At 40.6% G+C, this 27,008-nt stretch overlaps 1 long non-coding RNA gene across 2 annotated transcripts in view; it reads left to right on the forward strand.

The window, feature by feature from the left end:
• LOC115292090 overlaps nucleotides 1–13,467 on the forward strand; it is an 85,192-nt gene extending 71,725 nt beyond the window's left edge. Inside the window, exon 4 of one of the 2 annotated variants that reach the window (XR_003908795.1) lies at nucleotides 12,994–13,467. This is a non-coding gene — a long non-coding RNA (uncharacterized LOC115292090). Of the gene's footprint in view, nucleotides 1–2,894; nucleotides 2,976–12,993 lie in introns of those variants that run through there. The other variant, XR_003908796.1, reaches the window with a different exon arrangement.
• The last annotated feature ends 13,541 nt before the right edge of the window (nucleotides 13,468–27,008 follow it).

A 27,008-nucleotide genomic window follows, 5' to 3' on the forward strand; every position in this document is an offset into this window, starting at 1 on the left:
CCCAGGCAAGTTGAAGGAAGCACAGCTTTATAAAATGTATTTTGTACTTGAAACTTTTCATATTAAATGTTTTTTTTAACATTTATTTATTTTTCCCCCAGAGGATAAGAATAAAGTAATTTAATCAAATCAATGAATTAAGTGGGGCATAGTCCAAAACAGGGCTGCTCTTTCTTTCTATCTGGCAGGACCTACTGGATAATATTAAACCCAGGAATCTGGTGTAGAAGGTATCTGTGTATTATAGTCAAATCATTCAGACCACTCCCTTTCCAATCTCTCTCTTTCTGCCCTTCCCATCTTCCCTAAAGGCAGGTCTGGATAGCCCAAGACTATCCAGGGTTCCAGTAGATACTAACAATAAACTGCTTTCTGGATTGCCTTTGTTTTATTGGATTCTTTCAGTCTTGAATTCTTTCCAAGAGGAGGGAAAGGAGGCTGTAGGACCAGAGTGATACATGATGATGGAGAGAAGCAGGCATGACAGAGAAGTCTTAAACCTGATCTTCTCTGCACTTAAAGGATCTACCAAAAGATCTTGGCATCAATGGCTGTCCAAGGCTATCCTTGCTTCTGTAACTGACCACTCTTGAGGATTTGGTCTCACTGACCTTGCCATCTGAGTCCTTGAAGCTGCTCTGCAGGCTTTGAGGGGAAATGTCAGCTCCTAGCTATTTGCACCTTGCTCATTTCTCCTCATACTGTGAACCTGCCTTCACGACTCCTACTATTTCCTCTTTTGTTTGCATTTAGCTCTCTGGGCCACAAATCACTTCCACATATTGCATTTCTTGTAACCCTCCTAGTTGTCCTATGAGCCAGTATATTGTTCCATAGAGCATGGATCTGGTAACAGAGAGGAGTCTGGATTTGAACTCAGGCACTTGTTGTGATGAACACTGTGTGTTATATGTATTCATTTTTGAGAGACAGAGACAGAGCATGATGGAGGGAGCAGGCAGAGAGAGAGAGAGAGAGAGGGAGACACAGAACCAGAAGCAGGCTCCAGGCTCTGAGCTGTCAGCCCAGAACCCAAATCAGGCTTGAACTCACAAACCGTGAGATCATGACCTAAGCCAAAGTCAGATGCTCAACTGACTGAGCCACCCAGGTGCCCCTTCTGTCTTAATTTTCATAACCATCCATTCAGCAACCACTTCACCCCAGGCCTTGTGTTTGGCATGGAAGACAAAGTTGAGGAACATAAGACCCCTTCCCTAGGGTTCTGTAAGTATAGTAGAATGTGACAAAAGTGACAGTAAAGCAATGCTCAGGGTGTTATGAAAGCACAGAGCAAAGTAGTGGCCCAGCTGTGGAGACCAAGCAGGCCTTTGGGCAAGAAGTAGAGCCTTAACTCAAACCCAAAGGATTGGCAAGGAACAGAAAGGAGGCCATGCATATATGCATTGTCAAAGCCATAGATCAAGAAAGATAATAATTACGTATCTTCATATTCAGAATAAATACACAGAGAGAAGTGGTACCAAGTAATGGCTATAGTTCCACTCCTATTTTTATACCCAAGAAAAATGAAAACATATGTCCACACAAAAATTTGTACACATATATTCATAGCATCATTATTCACAATAACCAAAAGTGGAAACAATGCAAAGTCCATCATCTGATAAATGGACAAATAATATGTCGTATATCTATACAATGCAATATAACTTGGCAATAAAAAGAAATGAAGTATTGATACATGCTCTAGCATGTATTAATCTTGAAACCTGCTAAATGAGAGAGGCCAAAAACAAAAAGTCACATATTGTATGATTCCATTTACATGAAATGTCTAGAATGGATAATATGTATCCAATAGATTCTTATAAATCTATATCTCTATAATGATAGAACATAGACTAGTGGTTGCCTATGGCTGGAGGTGGGGTGGGAGTGGCAAGAGATTGCTAATGAGTCCTGGCTTTATTTTTGGGGTGATGAAATGTTCCAAAATTGATTGTGGTAAGCATTGTACAATTTTCTGAATATACTAAAAACCACTGGATTGTACGCTTTAAATGTTTGAATTGTACAGTATGTGAATTATATCTTAATAAAGCTATTTTTTTAAAGTAATAGCTAACACTCAAATAGCATAACCTACGCACAGTTCTAAGTGCTGTATATTTGTTAATATTTAATTCTTACAATACCCAATGAGATAGGTACCATGATGCTCTACTATCTGACAGGGGACTGCCCAATCCACACAGCCAATAAGCAGTAGGGCCATGATGTGACCCCAGGAGGCTGGCTCCATCCAGCATAGGCACATTGAAGTTCCCCTCTACGCTGCCCTAGCTTGGAAGTCATTAAAATCTTCAGTTGTAGAGGCACCTGTGTGGCTCAGTTTGTTAAGTGTCCAAGTTTGGCTCAGGTCATGATTCGTGGTTCACGGGTTTGAGCCCTTCATCGGGCTCTCTGCTGTCAGCACAGAGCCTGTTTCAGATCTTTTGTCCCCCCTCTCTCTGTGCCTCCCCTGCTCGCTCACTCTCTTTTTCGCTTTCTCTCTCTCTCAAGAATAAGCAGGGGAGGGGCAGTGAGAGAGGAAGACAGAATCCAAAGCAGTCTCTAGGCTCCAGGCTGTCAGCACAGAGCCCGATACAGGGCTCAAACTCAAATTATGAGATCATGACCTGAGCCAAAGTCGGATGCTCAACCTTTAAATAATAATAAAAAAAAAGGATCTTCAGGTTTAGACTCAGATAAACCTGGGTTCTGATCTTGGCCCTGTCACTTACCAGCCAAATGACCGTGGGCAAGTTACTGAAGTTAGTTTTCTCATATGTTAAATGGAGATAATAGTGCATATCTCATGAGATTGGTGTCCAGCATGGGGACTCTCTATAGTAAGCTGTTGTTAACCATGAGGCTCTTCTTTTATGCAGCATTGTCATGGGTCTAAGAACTGAAAAGCACGACACAAATCGAAGCAGCAGGCGCACTAACAGTGTGGAGACTTGAAGAGTCAGCTCATTATTTATGCAAGTACAGAAATTTTTTTCCACATAGAAATGGACTGGTGAACCAGTGGTCTGGCATTCTACCTTTTACATAACATAACTTAAAATTAATGGTTTAAATGAGGATAAAATATTTGCCACATGCACCAAGAATTTGAAATGTGGAGGATTTGCTTTTTATTATGTGAAAATAAGCAGAAGTGTGGGACAGAAAAAGAAATGTGTCACTTCCTCAGCACTGGCCTCCAAGGGCAGAGTGACCTTACACATGAAGAAAAATGCCAGTAATTTCCAAACTAATTTAATTTTAAATTTCTGGGTTTTTTTAATTTCATCTTGTAGAGACATACTTGTTCTCGGAAGGAAAAAAATGCCAACAACCTTAGTGATAAATGAAGTTATATAAGCTCTGCTGGCAGAGGTACACTGCACAGTGCTACAGAGCTCATTTGCAAGGCAAGGAAGTGAGTCAAAGTCCACCACAGCTCTCTTGGTGCCCTGAATGTTTCTTTGAGCACTTTGTGACGGGAATTTTTTGTTTTGGGTTTTTACTGGGGGGTGGGGGGGTGGGAGGGGCACAGTTTGCTGGAGTGTGATTCAGTCTCTCCTTTTATCTCCTATAACTTTACCACTAACACATAAGGAACGACTCACCACTCAGATCTCTACCCCTGGGAGATGTGTCACCATCGTCTCAGCTGTTCAGATCAATTCTGATTCCTCTTTTTTCTCTCCCCTGTCTGGTCTCTGGGTGCAGTCAGTAGGACTCCTGCAAGGTTTACCTGGGATCTTTTTGCTTCTTTCTGACTCCTTTGCCACTACTCATCCAAACTACTCCCTTTCCTGCCTGGACCACTGTAATAATCACTAAGTGTTCCATCAGCCTTAGCTCTGCCTCTGAGTGACCAGAGAACTTTTAAAAATACATACCTAGGGGCCACCTGGGTGGCTTAGTCGGTTAAGTTTCCAACTCTTGATTTCAACTCAGGTCATGATCTCACCTTTTGTGAGCTGGAGCCCTGCATTGGGCTAACAGTGCCGAGCCTACTTGGGATTCTATCTCTCCCTCTCTCTCTGCCCCTCCCTCACTGCCTCAAGTGCTCTCTCTCTCTCTCTCTCTCTCTCCCCTAAAAATAAATATTTAAAAATTAAAAAAAAAATTTAAGTCAGTGGCATGTCAATGCACTAATAACAGAATCCACCTGTGATATCATAGTCTGGTAACTGTCTTCCTTTCATCTCATCCTCCCTCCCCTCTGTTCTGTAGGCTTTTGCCACACATGCTTTCTCATGTTTCCTCAACGTGCCACTCGCTATCCATGACTCCATTTTATTTTCTTCATAGCCCCTGCCACCATTTGAAATTATTTTATTTGATTACTTATGTACGTCCCATTTCCTCCTCCAGAATGTCAGCTACATGAGGGTGGGGTACTTGACTATTGTATTCACTCTCTATCCCCAGTGTTTCTAATTGGGCAGTAGTTGGACTCAGATATTTGTTGTATGAGTTTGTGATGTGATCTTCAAATATTTGTGGAAACTTACACTTCTGAGTGTTTGCAATGTCTTAATATCCTTAACAGTGTCTCAGATGAAAGATAGCTATTATGGCCATTTTGTAAATATCTTATTGACAAATTGACTCATTTATATACTCTATAAAATTTATTAAATGTTCACTGCAAGCAACATTTGACTACAATTTAGCTAGTATTATCTGGTGGTGCATTGAGGGATTAATGAAAGAGAATTAAAAATAGAGAAGTCAGGAGTAGGAATCGAGCAACTCTGTCTAAAAGCTGGCCTAGGGGTAGAAGAAGGTCGTTGTTTCATGTGAAACTGAGAGGGAAATGTGGGTGGGGGTATAGATGAATTTATTGGTAAGGAAGTGAAACTTTTGATGGCTTCTATTTCCTCTGAAGTTGTGAGCCAAAAAAGAGAATGGTGGGAGTAGGCAAGGGAGCATGAGAAGCTGCAGTGGTTTCATGTTCTTCATACTCAGCACACATGTTTTTCAGCATACGAATACCTGCTTGCCTCTTCCAGGTGGAGGGTTCATAGAATGATGCAGTGGTAAGGCAAGGAGGGAGGGGTCTGTGAGACGTTATAAGCAGTATGGGGAGTCAAGAACGGAGGTGAGGGAAGACATCCAGATGGCTAACAGACACATGAAAAGATGCTCAATATCACTTATCATCAGGGAAATATGAACCCAAACCACAACGAGATACCACTTCATACCTGTCAGAATGGCTAAAATTAATAATTCAGGAAACAACAGATGTTGACGAGGATGTGGAGACACGGGAACACTTTTGTACTACTGGTGGGAATGCAAACTGGTGCAGCCACTCTGGAAAACAGTATAAAGGTTCCTCAAAAAATTAAAAATAGAGCTACCTTATGACCCAGCAATTGTGCTACTAGGCATTCATCCAAATGCTGATTCAAAGAGGCACATGCACCCAAATGTTTATAGTAGCACTATTGACAATAGCCAAATTATAGAAGAGCCCAAATGTTCATCAACTTATGAATGAATAAAGAAGATTAAAGAAGATGTGATACACACACACACACAGAGGAATATTATTTGGCAATCAAAAAGAATGAAACCTTACCACTTGCAACAATGTGGATGGAACTAAAGTGTATTATGCTAAGCAAAATAAGTCAGTCAGAGAAAGACAAATATCATATGATTTCACTCATATATGAAATTTAAGAAACAAAATGAATGAACATAGAGGAAGGGAAGCAAAAATAAGATAAATACAGAGAGGGAAATAAACCTTAAGAGACTCTTAAACAAAGAGAACAAACTGAGGGTTGCTAGAGGGGTAGTTGGGTGTGGGTATGGGCTAAATGGGTAATGGGCATGAAGGAAAACATTTGTTAGGATGAGCCCTGGGTGTTATATGTAAGTGATGAGTCATTAAATTCTATTCCTGAAATCATTATTACACAAACTTGGATTTAAAAAAAAAAAAAGAATGGAGGTGAGGGGCTCCTGGGTGGGTCTGTCAGTTAAGCATCTGACCCTTGATTTCATCTCCGGTCATGATCTCACAGTTCATGAGATCAAGCCCTGTATCAGGCTCTGCGTTGATAGCATGGAGCCTGCTTGGGATTCTCTCTCCCCCACTTCCCTCTCTTTCTGCCCCTCCCCCATTCATGCTAGCGCTCTCTCTCTCTCTTTCTCTCTCTGTCTCTTTCTCCCCCTCTCTCTCTCTCTCTCACAAAAATAAATAAACTTAAAAAAGGAAGAAAGAATGGAAGTGACAGTCTGTGGACCCAGGAGGACTTTAGAGAAAGGAAGAGATCAAATGGTTGTCATAACCTCTAGATCAAGATGGATGAGTGATCACATGGAGAAACTTCTTTTTGAGCACAGATGAAAACACTTTCAGCCAAAAACTAGACAGTAAAAACATGAGTGTTTGGATAAAGTGGTGAGTCAGTAGGGAGATTATGTTGTTCTAAATGTCTTGTCCAGGGGAAGGACGTATAGTTTAACTATTGTCTTGGTTAGGAAAATATAAACAAGTCTATTAAAGCCACTAAACAACTAGAATGTGTAACTTCCAAAATTGTCAAAGAGAAAGAAAAAGAATTAGGAAAACATGACAATCCAAAAGAAGATAGAAAAGGGAAAAAAAGAGTAACCTTCATAAATTCAAAAATGTAAAATGTCAGAGATAAGTTATTAGATTCCTAATCATATTACATAAATACTTAAATCACATATTAAAGGACAGTACTGTTAAGATTGGCTTTTCAGTACAATTATCCATACTGCTTACAAGTTATATACCTCAAACAAAATAACATGGAAAGATTATAAATAAGGGGATGGGGAAAAGGTATGTCAGGAAAGTAGTACCTAAAAGAAAGCTGGCTTAGCAATACTAATATCAGATAAAATGGATGTTAAATTAAAAATATTTCTGGAAACAAAATTCACACAGATTATGAAACTATATACCAAGGCAATATGAATACCATAAATTTGTATGCCTATAACAACACAGCTTTTGTGGAAGATATTGGAAATTTACTCCTTCAGTATCACTCCAACACTCTGTTTATTGAGATAAAGACTACATTTCCCAGTTTCCCCTGCAGCTAGATTGTCTTTGTGAATAGGCTTCTGCCAAGCAGAGATTTAGAAGGTGAAAGCAAATATTATCATGTGGTGGCCACAAGGTCCTTCAGGTAGGAAGAGTGGTGGAGGTACTTGGCTTTTGTGACAAGTATAGGGGTTCTCAAATCCTGGTTCTAGTGTTGGAAACTAAGTGACAGGCAGTGACTAGCTGTAGGGTTTCTACAGGATATTAGATGTTTCTCCTAGCTAAATTGCTCACAAGCTGAGTAATAACCAAGCTTGGCTCCATTGCCTCTCTGATATTCTGTAAGCTACCTGTACCCTGTAAAACATTCCTTTCTGCTTAAACTAGCTGGAGTGTATCACAATATGATGTGATAAGTGCTATGCTAGGGGGAAGCCCTGAGCACTACTATAAGCCCTTTCTGATTGGGGGGAAGCATGAAATCCTTGTAGCATTCATTCCAAGAGCAGGGGACAACTGCAGTATGGGCTGAAGTATGAGTTGGAATAAGCAAGGTGAGAGCTTAGATGAAGAAGGAGTGCCATGTGCAAAGGTGGAGCCCGGGAGACGAAGAGCTCTACCGTAGCTCAGGGTCCTGAACACAGGATGAGACATATGGAGTGGTGAAGATGGAGGCTGGAGCTGTGTCACAGGAGATCACAAATGGCCTTGCCTGCCAAACTGTAGATTGCAACTGTTGTTTTTGTCTACTCAGCACCTTGGCTGCATGTTTCCTGCAATCTTCCCGCCCTTCCTCCCATCCAATACACATTCATTTCCTTTGGGCAGCTGCTTGTTCTCCACTTGGATGAAGCAATAGGGATGAGATCACCAATCACACTAGCTCTTCTTCTTGATGACAGGTAGAGCCTTGCTCCAGGTCTGACCATCAGGGTAGACATTCCTGTGGTCATGGCTATTGGTCTAAGATAAGTCTGTGTGTTAGTTCTGTTAGAGTCCTTCCCAGGGATTTGTAAAATTTAGAACTGGCTCAGAGTTGTAGATTCTGGTAGTTACTCTCTGGCCCCCAGAATCTTAATCCTTCTAGGCCCCTTGGACCAGCTCTATATGGGGCTCCATCTTATGGGAGATAGTACATTTGCGTATTATTTAGTCCTACCAAGCCTTGATTGCTTGCCAATCAATTGCTTGTAATAGAGCAAATGAGTGGAAGAACTGAGATTTGAGCCCATAAACACAATTCTAAAAGAGAATAGAACCTATTAACACAGCCATAGACAAAAGCTCCAACCTCATTAGTAAGCATCAGGAAAGGTAAATTAAAGAAGATTGTGACTCCATTTTTAAAAAACCATTACAAGATTAACTATTTTTTTTGTAATGGTAAGTACTGTCTTATTTCGTGAGTATTAAAGAACATAAACCATTGGGGTGTCTGGGTGGCTTAGTCGGTTAAGCATCTAACTCTCAATTTCAGCTCAGGTCATGATATTACAGTCATGATATTACAGATGGGACTGAGCCCCATGTTGGGCTCTGTAGTAACGTTATGCAGGGAGCCTGCTTGGGATTCTCTCTGCCTCTCTCTCTCTCTCTCTCTCTCTCTCTCTCTCTCTCTCCTAAAATAAATACATAAACTTAAAAAAAGGAAACTTTCAAAGCTCTTTAAAAATATCAACAGGGGCAGGGTGCCTGAATGGCTCAGTCAGTTGAACTCCAACTCTTTATCTCAGCTCAGGTCTTGATCTCAGGGTCCTGGGTTTGAGCTCCTCACTGGGTGTGCAACCTACTTTAAAGAAAAGTCAACAAGGGCATTTGGCTGGTTCAATCATAGAACATGTGGCACTTGATTTCAGGATCATGAGTTCGAGCCCCATGTTGGGCATAGAGATTACATTAAAAAATAAATAAAACATCAACAGCTGCTGCTCTCATTTATTGAGTGCTCACTAACAGGACAAACACCGTGCATAACAGCAAACAATGTTAACTCCTAAAACAACCAATAAAATAGATATTGTTACTTTTGGTTTAAAGATAAGATTTAGAGGGACACCTGGGTGGCCCAGTCAGTTAAACATACGACTCTTGATTTTGACTCAGGTCATGAATTCACGATTTGTGGCATTGACCCCCATGAGGAGCTCTGTGCTGAGCATGGAGCCTGCTTGGGATTTGCTCTCTCCCTCTCTATCTGCCCCTTCCCTGCCTGTGCTCTCTCTTTCTCTCTCTGTCTCAAAATAAATAAATAAACATCTTTTTTAAAAGGTAAGATTTAGAGAGACCCATTGAACTTGCCAAGTTCTCAAAGGCACAAAGGGTGGTACTCTGGGACCCTCTCACTCTACAAGTGAACCAAACATGTGTCAAGGGGACTAGTAAAGTAGGTGTAACAGAAGAGAGAAAACATTTAATGGAATTTGAAGTTTGACGTTCAAAAACTAAAAACAATAAGGTCCTTACATGGAAACATTTATTCATTAGCCTCTCTCACAACCTATTTTCAGCTGGGTGATATATTTATTTTGAGCTGCCTTTTACAGGGCGGCAGGGAAGCAAGTGGCACCCTTATTATGCTGGATGGCCTCTAAGCGCCTTACTCCAGCCCGTATACCTGGGATTCAACCCAATCTGACTCTAAAGCCTGTGCTTATAACAAAGACTACTTGGACCCAACTTAAAGAGCAATTTAGCAAATTAAATTAATAGTGTTAGAAACATTCATAATTCTTAATCTATTAAATATTATGAAAAATCACAAAAGCATTAGTAACTATGTTAAAAGCAGAGCTCTTCATAATAGTAAAAAATTAGAAATTAATACAAATGTTTAACCATACAGACCTTGTTAAATAAATTATGTAATGCAACCATGGAAAATAATCTTTATGAGGACTTTAAAATAAAGAGAGAAACTAATTGTATTATATCATGTCAAGTGGAGAATAAAACAACACATAAAACTACAAAATATAGTCAGAACTGTAAAAAAGGAAATTTAAAATGTGTGGGAAAAAGATGGAAAAGAAACACACTTTAAAATGTTAACAGAGACTGGATTTTGGTGTGATGGGTAATTTTCTCCAATTTCTTATAAATTTCTATTATGATAATTTTCTTTAATAAGTATTACTTTTAGCGTAGAAATAATATTAATAATATTTATTTTCTTAAAAAGTCAAAACAATCTTGGGACAGTAGTAAAAATTACTGAGTGATGGAGAGGCTTCATGTGACAATTATAATTGTGATTTCTCAGTGCTTAAGGCTAAGAGGAAACACCCATGGCTACCCTTTACTTACAGTTTTCCAGTACAATGTGATATGTCAATTTTTTTGCCCCATTGTCAGCTCTTGTGATTCAATATTAGATTTAGGAAGGACGGTTGTGGTAGACTTATTTGAAACTTATATACTTAATGAAACATCTGGGTAGGTTATATAAGTTGCTAGATCACTAATTCCAGAAACACCCAGGTGGTTACAGAACTCTCTGATGCTTGAAGGAGCTAAATAGAAAAAAGAAAATAGTATCATGGAATAAATCTACAAAGCTCATTATTATAATTTATTAATACTTGGTCCTTTGTTTTGGAAACACGTTCTTCTCCTGGTGTCTGTATCACTCAATGACCTCTCCTGGTTTTCCTCTGGTCATCTCTGGCTATTCCTCCTGTCTCCTTTGAGGCTCTTCACTCTGTGCTTCTCCACAATGCACATGCTCACCCTGTCTGTCCTAGACCCTCTGCTCTTCTCTCTGCACCTGGACAGCCTCATCTGCTCTATTGGTGCCTGCTACCCTCTGCGTAGTAGTCATCCTCCCTAAAAGCTAGGACTTAGTAACTTAGAAATAGGCTCACTGTAAGTTTTCATTAGCCTTCATTTCTTAATAACAGATAACTGTCAGAAATGCTTATCAAGGAACACATGTATAAACCAAAGTGTTGTTTTTTGATTGCCTTTTCCACCCATCTATCTGACCACTGATGGTTCAGTGTTAGGATGAATAGATTGTCTCTTACTTTCACTATGCTTCCTCTGAAGTTATTTCACCATAGACTAAAGAACTGTCAATTTCATGTGGTACTGTTTTAAAAAAATTTTAAGTGTATTTATTTAAGAACTAGTGAGTGTTAGTGGAGAAGAAGAGAGAGGTGGGGGGAGAGAATCAAAACCAGGCTCCATGCACTGTCAGCATGGAGTCCAGTGTGGAGCTCCATCTCATGAACCATGAGATCATGACCTGAGCTAAATCAAGTCTGCCACTTGACTGAGCCTCTTGGGTGCCCCTCATGTAGTATTTGAAAAAATTCATCTGAGAAATCCACAAGTTGAGGAAAGCACCCAGGGTACAGCCACTCCATGGCTTCTCAGCTGGCCATGCATTTTGAGGGACCAGAGTGATACCTACTAAGTAGGATGTCCACTCCTGGAATGAATTTATGTATAAATGGATAACATAACCCCTAGATTGTCCTTCCTAAGCAAACTCCACCTGTCCTTGTCAATGGTTTAGATCATATTTGCTTCTCACTGTTTTGCATTGTCTAAGAATCAAGGCATTTGTGTTTTCATCCCATCAAAACATGTGTTACAAGGTGCATCAGCCATCTCCTTTCCCTTTTCCTTCCTCAGAGGTCACTGTTAACTCTGGAAAGCAATTCTCTGTCAACTACACAAGCTCAGATAAGTACTGTCATGTTCCCATTCCCTGCCATTATTGTGTTTGTCCAGTTGTAGTAGTCATTTCAACAGATATTTTTGAGTGCCAACTATGTACCAGAAGCTGTGCTAGGCACCGTAGAGTGCAAGTTTCAAAAGTATTTAAATCACTATTTTGTCCCCTTCTTCTAGCTTTCTGGCCTGACCTGGGCTCAGCCATTATTCCCCCCATACAATTGCTTTGTGGCTAGAGCTCAGAGTCAAAACCAATTGGGGCTGGTGCTGTTTATTTTCTTCTTTGTTGCAACTTTTATTGCAGACTTTAATGAGTAAAAACTTAGGTGCAAAAAAACCTGAATTCAAAATTAGACATTCCAAATGCTCCCCAGCTATATCCCAACTTAACATTTTACATATTCTTTGTTAGATCAGAAAGTCCTTCCACTCTCCCTTCCCATCTAGCAGCCTCCTCAGGCAGTAACATGACTTAAATGCACTCAAAACATTACTTTCGCTAGACAATTGGCTTTCTCTGGCACTAAGTGAAAAAGATTGAGACACCCCCAATATCATAGCTAGCCTATTATTTGTTTCCTCTTTCACAGCAAATTAGAGACTCTGATGATCTCTATTCTTCTTCTTCAAACACTGACACTGGTTTTAGCCTTTAGAGCGATTTTTTCCTCCAAGTTCCAAACAAAGGAGAGTAGACATTATGCTGCATTCAGTAAAAAACAGCCTTGTGCTTATTCTCCATGAATTTCATACCCAGTGCCTTATGAAAGCCTTTGATAAATAGTAAATGCACAGAGCCAATGCCATCCATTCAAGAGCACCTAGGTTCTGAGGAGCAAGGCAGGCTGATCAGAGCTGTGATCTAACCCCCTTCTGCATCACAGCAGCGCCATCTGCAGCGTGTGGCTGGACCCCCTCCAAGTACTCACCAACCTCCTTTAGAACTTTGATGAGCCTGCTTTTTGAAAGCATACTCATTCCATATGCAAAGGCTTGGATACAGATGCACACCAACAGCCCATATGCATGCAAAATGTGCAGATGGGCAAAGGAAAATGAAGCCAGGGGGTTGGCACTAAGACAGATTATTAACCCAGGGAATTCTTAGAAGCCACATAGGAGTCCTATGGAAAAACAGCTTCTCTCAGAACTGGCAATTGGAACTTATTTTAGATTGCAAAAACTGTAGTTTAATAAATGCATAAGCACAACAGCTTTTAGAACTTCAGTTTTGTTGTTGTTGTTGTTGGTTTTTGTTTTCTTTTGTTTTGCAGTGTTCCTTTGGAAAACAAACATCTGAAAGGTCACAGAATTTCAACAGGCAGCACAGATTTGATCTTTTCTCCAGGCTCCCACCACATCCAAAACACGTCATTTTGAGCTGATATGGTGCAAGAGAATCATAGAAGAAATACACCTCCTTAAATTAACTAACAGCTGCATGACTCTTTTTAGGAAGGGAAAGTGGGTAGAATTTGGGGGTAAGTACTATACAAGAAATTATAATACATGTACAAATATTTAATATGCCCCCAATATGTATAAATACATACCAGATCTTGCAACAGGTATAGAAAGCCTTTTTATTAAGGTCATTTATTTCAGACTAGTTTATAAGATTGAAACACTTAAGATTTTCAGACCATATTTAGGTCTAAGGGCTTCCAGAATTAGAGTTAGCACTTCTCTTTTATTCTCCCATTTTTGTTTTTTATGGAGATATAATTAATATATAACATTGTATAGGGAAGCCTGAGTGGTTCAGTTGGTAGAGCATCCAACTTTTGATTTCGGTTCAGTTCATGATCTCATGATTGTGAGATGGAGCCCACCATCCAGCTCTGCACTGGCAGCACCGAGTCTGCTTGGGGTTCTCTTTCCCTCTCTCTCTGCCCCTCCCCCACGTGTGTGGGTATTCTCACTCTTTCTCTCAGAATAAATAAATAAACATGAAAAAAACCTCATTGTGTTAATTTTAGGTGTACTACATAATGATTTGATAAATGTTTATATTGCAAAATGATCACCACAATAAGTTTATATCCATCAACTCCCGTAGTTACATTTTTTTTCTCCTTATGAGAAACATTTGAGATGTACTCTCTCAGCAACTTTCGAATATGTAACATGGTATTGTTAACTGTTAGAGTCAGCATTTCCAAATGAAGATAATATGCAATTTATTCTATTCTCCCCCAAATAATTCACTTGGAATCAACTCAGCAGACCTACTTATTTGCAAGGTGTTGGACTGAAATAAGGAGACTCCACCTACCCCACAACACTTCAGCTAGCTTGTCCCCTCAAGCCATCTATGAATAGTCATAACTCAGTCCTCTTACAGAATATTGAGAGCTTTAGACATACCCGTGCACTTTTCTGTTTCTGTTACAAGGTTCAATATTCTTCCCCAGGAGAATCTTAGGTGGAGCGGGGAGGAGGAGTGGAGAGTGCAGAAGCCAGATTAGGCTGCTAGAGGCATGAATGAGTGGGTCAGAGAAAGGAGATTCAACGGAGATGGCAAGTCCGATTTGACAGTGAATGAGGACAGATAGGGGTAGCTGGAAGGGTAGTTAAGTTAGATCAGTGTTTCCTAATCCTGGCGGCACAATGGAATCACCTGGAGAGCTTTAAAAGCCCCACCCTGATCGCTTCTGACAAAGTTGTCATGAGGTACAGCCTGCTCTCCGTAAAGTTTTTAGAGCTCCCCAGGTGATTCTAATGAATAGCCGGAGCTTCAAACAACTGGGATAGAGAATATCTTTTAAAGATGGGAGCAAATTAAGCAGGTATAAATGCTGAAGAACAGAGCCATACAGAAGGAGCAACTGAAGCCATCGAAGAAGGCAGAAATGATAAGTGACATCCTGGGAGGGAGGTAAGAATGGAGTAGAAGGTAGAAGATGCACTTAGAAATAAGAAGGACTCGTTTCATTTTGGCAAGAAAAAAGGAGAAACGGGGTGTGGGTGAAGCCAGAGTTGATGTTCCGCCAGCAGGATGGCAAGGGGGCAGGCTTTTTTTTTTTTTTTAATGGTTATTTATTTCTTTGAGACAGAGACAGAGACAGAGCATGAGCAGGGGAAGGGCAGAGAGAGAGGAAGACATAGAATCTGAAGCAGGTTCCAGGATCTGAGCTGTCAGCACAGAGCCCAATGCAGGACTTGAACTCGTGAACCTCGAGATTATTACTTGAGCTGAGGTTGGATGCCCAACCGACTGAGCCCCACGGGTGCCCCAAAGGGGCAGGCTTCTCACGAACCTCTGCGAATCAGAGGAAAGAGAGTAGGGCTGGTAAGCTTAGCATTTGGAGGAGAATGGAAAGGACTCGGCAATGTTGGGTGCCTAGTTTAATTAGAAACCCTGAACTTGTATGACAGCAATATGTAAGGCTAATGGTTCTTAGCAGAACATTAAGAAATGTGAAAAAAGTACTTTCCAAGCATGAGATTTACATTCTTCATACCATGTTGTTAGATGGATTCAAAGTTGGGACACCTGGGTGGCTCAGTGGGTTAAGCGCTGACTTCAGCTCAGGTCACTAACTCACGGTTCAGTTTGTGAGTTCCAGCCGTGATCCAGTGCAGAGCCTGTTTCGAATCCTCTGTCTCTCTCTCTCTCTCTCTCTCTCTCTCTCTTTCTCAAAAATAAATAAACATTAAAAAAAAAAAAGCATTCAAAGTTGAGTAGCTATGGGAAGCACTGGGTGGGGGGTGGGCACAGCTGCGAATTAACCAATGAAATCCCTTGTAAATACATCCTCTATATCCAAAACAAATCAACAAACTTCACTGATATAAAGACATTAATAATAACTGTCAACAGCATTCTACATGTTTAAGTGAGTAAAAAGTAAATTTTCTATCCTTTTACAATTGTGTCTTCCTGGAAATGATGCAGGAACTCCCTCCCCTGTATTTGAAGAGAGAGGTTTACGAACATGTTCCAGAGACTGAGATTCTCTCCATTCCCACAGCCATTCAGCCCATACTCATTGCCTTTCTGGTTTTGTAATGAGTGACTTAGTATTTGCAAAGATGCAATCTGAACATTCCGAAGTGGAAAAATAAATGTAAGGAACTGAGGGATTTCCCAGGATGCAGGACTCTCAGTGCTAATACCTGGAGTCCAGGTAAAAGCAGAAGATTGGTCACTCCATTGCTCTCTCCTTTACAACTATTCCTACCTAACTCCTTTATTGGTGACAAGTGCTTCCTCTCATGGGGCCTGAGACACTAGCAGAGTGCCAGGGTCCAGGTGGGAAGCCAACATGGTGAGAGGAGATACCAAGACTCATTTGAAAGCTACAAATTCTTCTATTAGCTTTCTTCTGCTCTATCCAGCCTCTTACTGCAGTGGAGGGAAGCACCCTCAAGGGGTTAACTCCGAAAACCCCTGTCCCCTTTTTTCTTTGATACCCCTGTTCCTTTGACTTATCTGTTCTTGATTTTTTTTTTTTTTGTCTTGGGGCTCCTGGACTGAGAAGGTTTCCTCCCTTCCCAAACCACATTTCTTTTCTCCTTTCATCCTCAGATAAGATAAACTAAATCAAATACATACCTTAAATTATCAGGCCAAAGCACTTTTTGATTAAAGACTTTTAAACATCTCAACACAAAAAGGGTGCTTTGCTCTTTAGAAACAGAGAACACCACCTGACCTCTTCTGCCCTTGGACAATAGAAGCCAGGTATTTATCAGGAGGAAACTCTGCTTTCTTCTTTATTCTACATTGTGCTTTGCATAGAAGCCAATTTTAAAATGATCAACAGATGAAAAGTCACATTCTTGAGAGAGAACAGAACAGCACTTTGTATAATAGGCTGAAGAAAGAGTTTCATCTGTATTAAACCCTCCCTCCATGTTTGTCAATTTGATGAATAAATGAAGACAAATCAGACTTTTTAATGATGGAAAAGTTTCTACTTGGCAACCCCCATTATTTTTCCTGCCTTCACTAAAATTTGGCAAGTAGGTATATTGCAACACTAGGTGTAACGCTCTGGGTGGAGGCTATGGAGTGTACCCGGACAAAGTAAAGCAAGGCCTTTGGTGTCATAACAAACTATCATCAATTGGGAGAATGTGGTAAGGTGAGGAAAGAAAATTACAGAGCAGAATACTTCAGAATGCCTTCCAAAATCACACGGCGAGTCAATCCAATTATAAAATAGAAAGAAATTAAACATGTGTGTGAAGGACCAGAGAGAGAAAAAAGGGGAGTGAATAAATTCTACTGAAATTGTAAATTCTCCTGAAGAATCTCCAGATTGCTTTCCATGGAAAACATGATGGCTCATGTTTTGGTGGCTTTTAAAAGTTTTTCTTAGGTTTCATGTGGCCCATCCTCTGGGCAGAGTCACATGCAAGAGAAACATGAATGTGACTTCCAGAGACAGCTCTGGAAGCCTTGAAGATTACTGTGCATCTTTGATGTTGGTGTTTTTAGAGCCAGACCAAATATATGGCACCTTACAGAAAGCATCCCTGAATCCTCCTTGGCCATCGTTCTTCCTAGAGCTCTGTACTCACGGCAGCCCCTAAATGACCCGGTACTCAGCCTGCTCCCCACAGCAGTCCCTCTCCAACCCTTCCCTCACCCCTTGCTCTCTTCCCAGCTGCACAGACCTGTCAGGATTCTTGCTCCTAATTGCCAACTCTCCCAGCCAGCCTGCTTTACAATGCTGGAGAACTTCATTTATTCTCGTTTCCCACAGAGCAGAGTTTGTAGAGTCCTCTGGGAGGGGTTGTTCTCTCATTTTGACTGATGTGGGAAAAAAGACTATGGAACATTTCTGGCAAATAAAGTTCTCTACTTTGTTCTACTTGCATTCCTTGGTAGAGATAATTCTCTCTGGGGGCAGATGGGGCTCAAGCCAGCGTAGAAGTGAAATGGAGGTTAAGGGATGAAGTGGCATTTATTTTTCCATTGGTCAATCCACCTGTGACAGCTGTGTAAGTTAAAATGAGAATCCCTGCACCATCTGTGTTAAGATTTGCTCTCATTGAAGGGCAACCTACACAAATCTTGTCTTTTCCCCACGAAGCCAATGTTACAGTTCTCATGTTCAAGTCAGTTCTTGGCTTCCCACCATCCCCATTCTGACTGTCTTGGGCCTTTCCAAATGTCATTTCCTCTTACCTTAAGCCTTAATAGAGCTGACCCCCAAGCCAATTTGTGTGACTGTACTCTTAAGGCTGTGCACATAGTTTGGCCCAATATCTATCTCCATTTCTAGGACTCTGCTAAAGAAATAGAGATGTAGGGCCACCTTGTTGGCTCAGTCAGTTAAGCATCCAACTTCAGCTCAGGTCATGATCTCACAGTCTGTGGGTCCGAGGCCTGCATACGGCTCTGTGCTGACAGCTCGGAGCCTGGAGCCTGTTTCAAGTTCTCTGTCTTCCTCTTTCTCTGCCCCTCTCCTGCTCATGATCTGTTTCTCAAAAATAAATAAACATTAAAAAAAATTAGAAATAATCAAAGATGTAGAAGAATATTTATACCTAATATAGATTTACATATAATAGTGAAAAAATGGGTACAACCTAAATGTCTACAAATCAAGAAATGGCTTAAAATTTCTGATAAGTTACATGATAAAATATGTATCTATCAGAATGCTAATATCAAAACATAGTCAACTACATAAAATGTTTCTAATTCAGCTTTAACTAAAAATCATGAATAAAAATTCTACTTGAAGTATGATATCAATTTTGTATGTAGACATATATATATATACACACACCACACACACAATTTGGTTGCTTCTGGGTAGTAGAAATATAGGTATTTTTTTTCTGCATTTTTTTCATGAGCATGTATTTATTTACATCATAAATGAATAAATTTTATAGTAAAATAAATGAAAAAAGGAAGTTCTTAGCATAACAACTGATGAAAAGGGAAGTTTGGAAGGATACTTAACAAATGGAGTGTTGAGGCTCTTGGGTGGCTCAGTTGATTAAGCGTCTGACTCTTGATTTCTGCTCAGGTCATGATTTCAGTTTGGGAATTTGGGCCCCACATCAGTCTCCATGCTGACAGTGTGGAGCCTGCTTGGGATTCTCTCTCTCTCTCTCTCTCTCTCTCTCTCTCTCTCTCTCTGTGTGTGTGTGTGTGTTCCTCCCCTGCTTGTGCTCTCTTTCTCTCTCTAAAAATAAATAAATAAACTTAAGAACAATACGGCAGGACACCTGGGTGGCTCAGTCGGTTAAACATCCAACTTTAGCTCAGGTCATGATCTCATGGTTCAGTTCATGGGTTGGGATTCTGTGTCAGGCTCTGTGCTGACAGAACAGAGCCTGGAGCCTACCTCGGATTCTGTGTCTCCCTCTCTCTGCCCCTCCCCCACTCACACTCTGTCAGTCTCTCTCAAAAATAAATAAACATTAAAAAAATAAATAAAAATATGGAGTGGTTAAATAAATGAAGGTACATTCATATGTCCCATCTCCACTAACAGCTACACCTCCTGCTCCTGGCTCCTGAATATGTAGGAATGTACTCAGTCACTCAGGCCCAGAACCACTCCCAGAATGCTCCTCTCTGCCCTCTCATGATCCTCCTGCTGCCTGTGATGTTGTGACCATTGACCTCTTTCTTACCTGCTTGGACGTGACTGCTTGCATTTCTTCCTTGTTTGGAGAACCCTACTTCTCCTGCCCTGTAGTTTAGTAGAATTGGCTGTCCTGCACTCCGCTCGCTAAGTATAGTCCTCAGATACCAACTTTGCCAATCAGGTACTCTATCCACCCAGCCACAGGGGTTGGTTCAGCTCTGGCAACCAGAAACCCTGCTGGTAATGTTCTTCAGAAGCTACAGGAAAACTGCTATTTCCTCCTCTGGGATCAAGATCTATAAAGATAAACAAGAGAGTCCCATGATGAGCTTTCTTTCAAGAAAAATCCCCATATTGTCCATAGTGGAGAGAATGATACCACACAGATGGATAGAGATGAGAGATAACTAATAAGAAAGTCCTAAGGACATTGTTTGAGCTTCTGTTACTGTTTCAGCAGTAACGAAAATTGTTTTTATTTTCCTCAGTTAATAAATTTCTGCCTTTTCTCCTTCCCTTCATCCTTCCTTGCTTATCTGTTGTTAATTTTTTTTCTTAAACTTGTTGGAGAAAGGGTTCTGTCACTCATAACTAAAGAGTTCTGTCTTAAATAGTTACCCTACTTTGGATGTGATGATCTGGCTTTTGGAAGCAACCACTTTCCTTTTGCATGCCAACTAAGTCTGTACTCTTTTTAGAGAAACTCTTGACTTAGAGGACATGGTTTTATATACAATTTTCCCCTCTATTTCTGGATATTTCTCTTTTTATTGGCTGGAAATTTCTTTCCTCCCTACCAGTAAGAGAGATCAGACAAATATCATTTAAAAGCACTAAAAATTGTTTTGAAAGCATTGTTAATGACATAAAAAGATTCTCTTGTTAATGACATAATGACCTCAATTATTTTAAGTATATAATAGCTAGTCACAGAAAAAATACTAAAAGGAAATATATCAAAATATTAACAGTGAGCAGTAAGATTATGGGTGATTTACACATTACATTTTCTAATTTTCTAAATGGATATATAATTATTTTGTGATTAGAAAATAATAAAAGTTATTAAAATAAATACACAAATTATAATACTTTCATCCAAAGGACAATTTTGTAGTCATTAGAAAGAATATTTTGAAGACATTCATAATAGAACAGTTAGAGGGTGGACAAAACTGTATATAGCACTGATCTCAACTATTTTAATTATAGATGTGTAAATAGATGCATAGGAAATTACTAAAAAAATTGCTTCAACATGCTAATAGTCATTACCTCTGAGTTTTGAAATCATGGTTGGATTTTGGTTTCTTTTCCAACTTTCAGAATCAAAATTCTTTTATAATTGTCATAAAATAAGGGTGCCTGGATGGCTCAATTGGGAGAACACACAGCTCTTGATCTTTGGGTCATGAGTTTGAGCCCTACATTGGGTGTAGAGGTTACTGAAAAGAATAAAAACAAAAACCTAAAAAAATTATAATAAAGCAGTAGAATGTTACTTGGTGGAGAATAGGTTTGAGAAGGCAACTCTTCCTCCCTCCTGCCCCTTTGATATCAGAAGCTCTACATATTTCCTCCTTTTCCCTGGTTAAGAGCTGATGTCCTCTCCATCTTTGCTGAAGGAAGGAGTAAATGGGGGTCAGTTTCTATTCTGGGCAGAGACTGAGGCTTTGTAAACTTCACAGAGATGATTCTGTCTAATTACAGCCCAGTTTCCCCTGCTTTATCTCCCAATTTAGCTATACCACACACACACACACACACACACACACACACACACACACACACATTTGTTTATTTACCAACAATTAAAGCAGAATTTCTCAGAAAGGAAGGAACTAAATCTGGGAATGTAGCACAAGAAAAATATTTATATAACAGATCTTGAATGTAAATCACATTTTGCATTGTGCTAAGTATTTTATGTACATTTTCTCATTTAATCTTTTTAAAACCCCTCTGAAAAAAATGCCATCATTTCCCCTGATTAATAGATTAGCCAAAGAGGGTCTTAGAGAGTTTTAAAATAACGTTACCAGTTCACACAGTCGATAAGTGGTAGGAGTGGAATTAAACCAAGGCAATGTTACTCTAGGGCCTATGGTATTAGCCAGTTATATGGCAAGCTGTGGTAATAGACACCATGATTTTTGTATTAACTCTAATGTCTTCTTAATTGAGAATTGGCAAAACCCTTGCAAAAGGCGGTTAGGAGATATTTCAATTATTTTTCTGTGTTCATTATTGTCTGATTCTGAACCATCTATATACGATGCCTAACTGATATACAACAGAATGAAGAGTCCTCTGGCTCTAGGATGTTAAAAATAATTGTAGGAAAAGCTCAACTTACCTGTAATTGAGTGGAGCTCAGACTTTAAATACAGTGTTCAGCAGTTATGTGTGTAGTTTTAGATATTTCTGCTCCTACCAGCTACTGTATCGATCTGTATAGGAAAAGAAGATAAGGAAGACTATTCTCTAAAGTGCGCTCTGTAAAGCTCTGGATATGTTTTCTTTCCCTTACTTTGTTCTGTGTTGCTGGGGTATGGAGCAGTTTAAAGGTCATCTCGGATTTTGTTTGTTCGTTTTTTGTTAGGGACAACACAGACTTTAAGACTTTTCTGAGTAGGTGATCTCCATGTTGACAAAATTATGGCTAATGTGGTGCTACTTCTGAGGACTCTGGTTGGAGTGACCATGGTTCTGCCCTTTGACTTTTTCATATCCATAAGGGTAGGAAACCTATTCCAAGGAGCTGGGAGGAGCAGAGTCGTCAGTGCAGAGCCAGGGCAGGAGCTGTCAGAGAGGTAGGGGAAGCAGGGGTGGGGGCAGAACCAGGGGCTCCTCCAGTTCACTAGAGACTAGAGGAGGGAATGTTCTAAAGGATAAGTGTGCGTGGTGCTGGGGTTCCTGGGTGGCTTAGTTGATTGAGCATCTGACTCTTGATTTTGTCTCAGGTTATGATTCCAGGCTTGTGGGTTCGAGCCCTGCATCAGGCTCTGTGCTGAGCATGCAGCCTGCTTGGGATTCTCTCTCTTCCTCCCTCTCTACCCCTCCCCTGCTTGCAAATGCTCTCTCTCTCTCAAAATAAATAAACATTAAAAGAAAAAAAGATGGTCAATGGTGCTAATTGTTGAAGACTGGTTAGGTGGCTAAAAACTAAGCAAAGAATGTTGACTTGGGCAACAGAGTAGGTCATTTCTGGAGCAGATTCAGACGAGAGGTGGAAGTAGAATTCAGGCCGCAATGTGGCAAGGAATGAGTGGGAAGTAAGGCCCTAATGATTCCAAGCATACTCGTCTATCTTTGTCAGTGAAGCGCAGGGGGAAGTTTAAGCCTGTCACAGAGTTGAGGGAAAGTGTGTGTGTGTGTGTGTGTGTGTGCATGCACGCATATGTGCAGGAAATGAGACAGCTGGGTAGGTTTATAAATTGAGCAGGAGACAGCACATCAAAAGAGTGGAGAGAAGGATAATCACTACCATTACTGAAAACTTACTGTTGTAGGCACAGTGCTAGGTGAGGGGACATATGAATATGCCTTCATATTATTTGTCTCATTTAATGCATACAGCAACCTTGGAAGGAAAGTGAGGCTCAGAGAAGGTGAGTCATTTGCCCAAGGTCACACAGCCATTATTTTGGCAGATGAAACAGACAGATCTTTTTGACTTTAAAGACACATAAATTCTATTTATGAAAGAGAGGGAAAAGAGGAAAGGATATTTAGTGCAGAAAGGTCCTAGAGGAGGGAGTTGAAGTTGGAATAATAAATATGGGTTAGTGAGACAGAGGTCATATTTACCCCAGAAGCAAATCCTGTAAAAAGGATTAGAACTTAATTTCATTTTATTTCCTAGATAAAAATAGCCAAGGTAGCTGGCATATGTATTCAGATAGGTTCCTAAGAGACCATTGATAATCCCTTCTCTTATACTACTTTTATTCCTATATTGTGTCTGGCTTTGGTCATCACCAAAATGATGTCAAATAGTATCCTGTGCGCTTGCCTGACCGTGCACTCCTATAGCTCTTCCTTTTACCTGGAATTCCCTTCTTTATCTATTTATGAGTATAAAGATGGACCCTACTAGTTAACCGGCAAGCCATATGAAATAAATACTGAGTTTGAATGAATCCCATTTGAAGATTTGGTCTTTCAATTTTTATCTACTAGAAGGTTGTTAGATTATGTTGTGAAATACAAGAATTTTTAAATAAGGACCCCTGAAAGATGAGCAACACGTTACAACTGAGCTTTTGTTTTATCTAAGCCTTTCTGGTTGAAATTCGTGACCCACTTTATCTTATGTTCTGTTGCCATAGCACTTAGGTTAAATGTGTAACTAAAGAAAATTGATTTCCAGTGCAAATCTTAATTTTTATTGTGCCCTGCAGTGCTGCATAGATGATGTATGTATGATAAGTCTCACATTTAGAAGATTCCAGGGGGAGTTAATGTATTATGGCCTCTATCCACGGATATTAAGATAATATATTTTCTGTAGATGTGTATCATTTTCTTGAAAAAGTGAGTTTATGAATATCCTTAGGCAAAAGAGAAACAGGATTTTCTGACTGCTTCAGAAGCAGTCTCCAATTTACATGGGTCAATCAGTATTTGCTAAAAAGGAAAACAGTATTTATCTTGGAAAGCATAAACCTCAAGCTCAAAGATAAATGCTTGTCCTTCAAATGTTTTAATGCCTCATTTGATGTAAAAATCTGTTCTACAAGGGCGCCTAGGTGGCTCAGTTTGGCGTCTGACTCTTGATTTCAGCTCAGGCCACGATCTCACAGTTAATAGGTTCAAGCCCCACATCAGGCTCTGTGCTGACAGTGCAGAAACTGCTTGGAATTCTGTCTCTTCCTCTGTCTCTGCCCCTCCCCTGCTCGCTCGCTCTCTCTCTCTCTCTCAAAATAAATAAACAAATAAACATAAGAAAAAATCTGTTCTACAGTAAAGTGAGCGATTAGAGTTCTAAAGACCCCATCTTTATTTAAAAAACAAAACCAAGGGGCGCCTGGGTGGCTCAGTCGGTTAAGCGTCCGGCTTCAACTCAGGCCACGATCTCGAGGTGTGTGGGTTCGAGCCCCGCGTCGGGCTCTGTGCTGACAGCCAGCTCAGAGCCTGGAGCCTGCTTCAGATTCTGTGTCTCCCTCTCTCTCTGACCCTCCCCTGCTCGCGCTGTCTCTGTCTCTCAAAAATAAAATAAAAACCATAAAAAAAAGATTAAAAAAAAACCAAAACCCAAAAAACCCAGCTGGCAGACATCTTCAATCGGTGCAGGGTATGTGTTTCATGTGTGGGAGAAGAGGCCTGGCCAAGTCTACAGGGCCAACATTCCCCAGCATTCTCTATAAAAGCGGGCGTTTCTTTCTGAATGGTGAGCCTTTTTTCACGACACCTGTGATACTGTAATTTCCTAAGTGTGGAGAGCAGATGAAAATGTCTTTTGTTATGTTAATGACTTTTAGAAAAGCCGCTAGGTAAACCAAGATTGCTGCCTTCTGTGGAACCAATCATGATTAGAGGGTTAGACCCACCGTTCAGTCCCACCCCCCTGACCTCTGGGGACAGGTGAGGGGCTGGAGGTTGAGTCAATCACCGGCAGCCCATGATTTAATCAACTGTGCCTGTGTAATGGAGCCCACGTTAAAAACCCAAAAGGACGGGTTTGCAGCGCTTCCAGGGTGGTGAACCAGAACTCTTCCAGGAGCCAGACCGTGAATCCCTGGGGGCTGAGGCTCTTGTGTTCAGACCTTGCTCCAGGTATTTCTTCTTCTTGTTCATTTGAATCCTTTCATATCCTTTGTGAAAAACTCGTAATCTAGTGAACAAACTGTTTTCCTGAGTTCTGTGAGCTGCTCTAGCAAATCAATCAAACCTGAAGAGGGAGTCCTGCAAACGTCCGATGTAGAGCTGGTTTGGCGTCTGCAGGGGGCCAGGCTTCTGGGGCTGCGCCCTTAACCTGCGGGATCTGGCACCATCTCCAGGATGGTAGTGTCAGAATTGAGTTCAGGTTTGGAACACATTGGTCAGCGTCTGAGAAGTGAGTTATTTGCTGGGTGGTGTGGAAAAACACACACATTGTAGCACCTTGAAGTATTTTTTCCCTATATTGAATCCCTTCAAGTCTCCATAAATCTGGGAATTTATGGGGCAGATTACCCCCCAAACATGTTGTGTTTGGCTTACACAATTTACTTATTGCAACTATAAAAGGAAAACAAAAACCTATTTCCTTCTACTCTCAACACTTCTGACACCAATGTGCGGGTTTTCTCCAGTCTTCAGTGGACCCCAACTAGGTGTCCTACAGTTTCACTCAGTTCTGTCTTTTTCAAGTTTATTTATTTATTTTGAGAGAGAGGGAGAGAAAAAGAGCATGGGACCCCGGGATGGGACAGAGGGAGAGGGTGGGAGAAAATTCCAAGCAGACTCCGTGTTGTCAGGGCAGGCTGTGGTGGGGCTCCATCCCACAAACTATGAAATCATAACCTGAGCCAAAATCAAGACTCAGAATCTCAACCAGCTGAGCCACCAGGAGCCCCTCACTCAATTCTAACACTAACTGCCTCGAGTTAGACCTCACAGGTGAAGGGTTGAGTCCCATAAGACTAAAGCCCACACCAGATGCTAATCTCAAATCCTATGCTATCATCTATGCTTCTGATCAACTGGCTAAAATCAAGGGCTCCCACAACTCCCTACTCCAGTTTGATAATATGTAAGAACGACTTCCAGAACTCAGGACATTGCTTTACTTAGGATTTAGTGCTTTATTATAAAGGGTACAACTCTGAACACTCAAATGGAAAAGATGCTAACAGGTAAAGCTTTCAGGCAAAGGGACAGAGGTACAATGCTTTCCTGGGCACCCCACCTTCCCAGCAGAGGCTCTCTGAACCCAGAGGTGGTGGTGGAGGAGTGGGGCTGGAAGTTCCAATCCTCTAGTCTAGAGTTTGGTTCCTAGAGCCATAATCCCCCATTCTGGAAGAGCCTGTGTATTAGCATAAACTCAGGTGTGGTTGAAAGGGGCTTATAAAAAAACAAGACCCTCCTCTCCCCCCATTATTTAGGCAATTCTAAGAATTTTAGGAGTTCTGTGTCAGGAAGCTGGGCAGAGACCAAATATATATTTTTTTATTATGTCAGGGTTACTTGTCTGGATCTTGTATGCATTTGATCTTGTTACCTTTGCCTTGAATAGTTTGAGGAAGAGGCCATAAATAGATATGTTGAATACAATTATTCATGTTTTCATTTGTATGTAAAATATTTTTATATTGTTTATTTTACTGTATTTCTAATTTGTTTTCACTTTTGAAGTGTTTTAATTTATTATTTTTTTAAGTTTATTTATTTTGAGAGAAAGAGAGAGAGTGCAGGGTAGGGACAGAGAGAATCCCAAGCATGCTCTGTGTTGTCAACATGGAACCTGATGCCAGGCTCCATCCCACGACCCTCAGATCGTGACCTGAGCCAAAACCAAGAGTTGGACACTCAACTGACTGAGTCACCTAGGTGCCCCGAAGTGAGTATTTTTGCTTCATTGCAGGCGATGGTAGTGTTGTTCAGGATTAGAGGGGAAATGAGAAAGCCTTGAGGCCCTTTGAGCATCTCTCTATTTTCCATTTCTTTAATTTATGGCTGCTGGTGAGTTATGGTTTACAGTTTCCATCTCTTCTTAGTTGGCTTTGTTTCTGTACTCCTCTAATAAT

The sequence above is a fragment of the Suricata suricatta genome, chromosome 5 (assembly GCF_006229205.1).
Source record: "Suricata suricatta isolate VVHF042 chromosome 5, meerkat_22Aug2017_6uvM2_HiC, whole genome shotgun sequence".
NCBI classification, from domain to species: Eukaryota; Metazoa; Chordata; class Mammalia; order Carnivora; family Herpestidae; genus Suricata; species Suricata suricatta.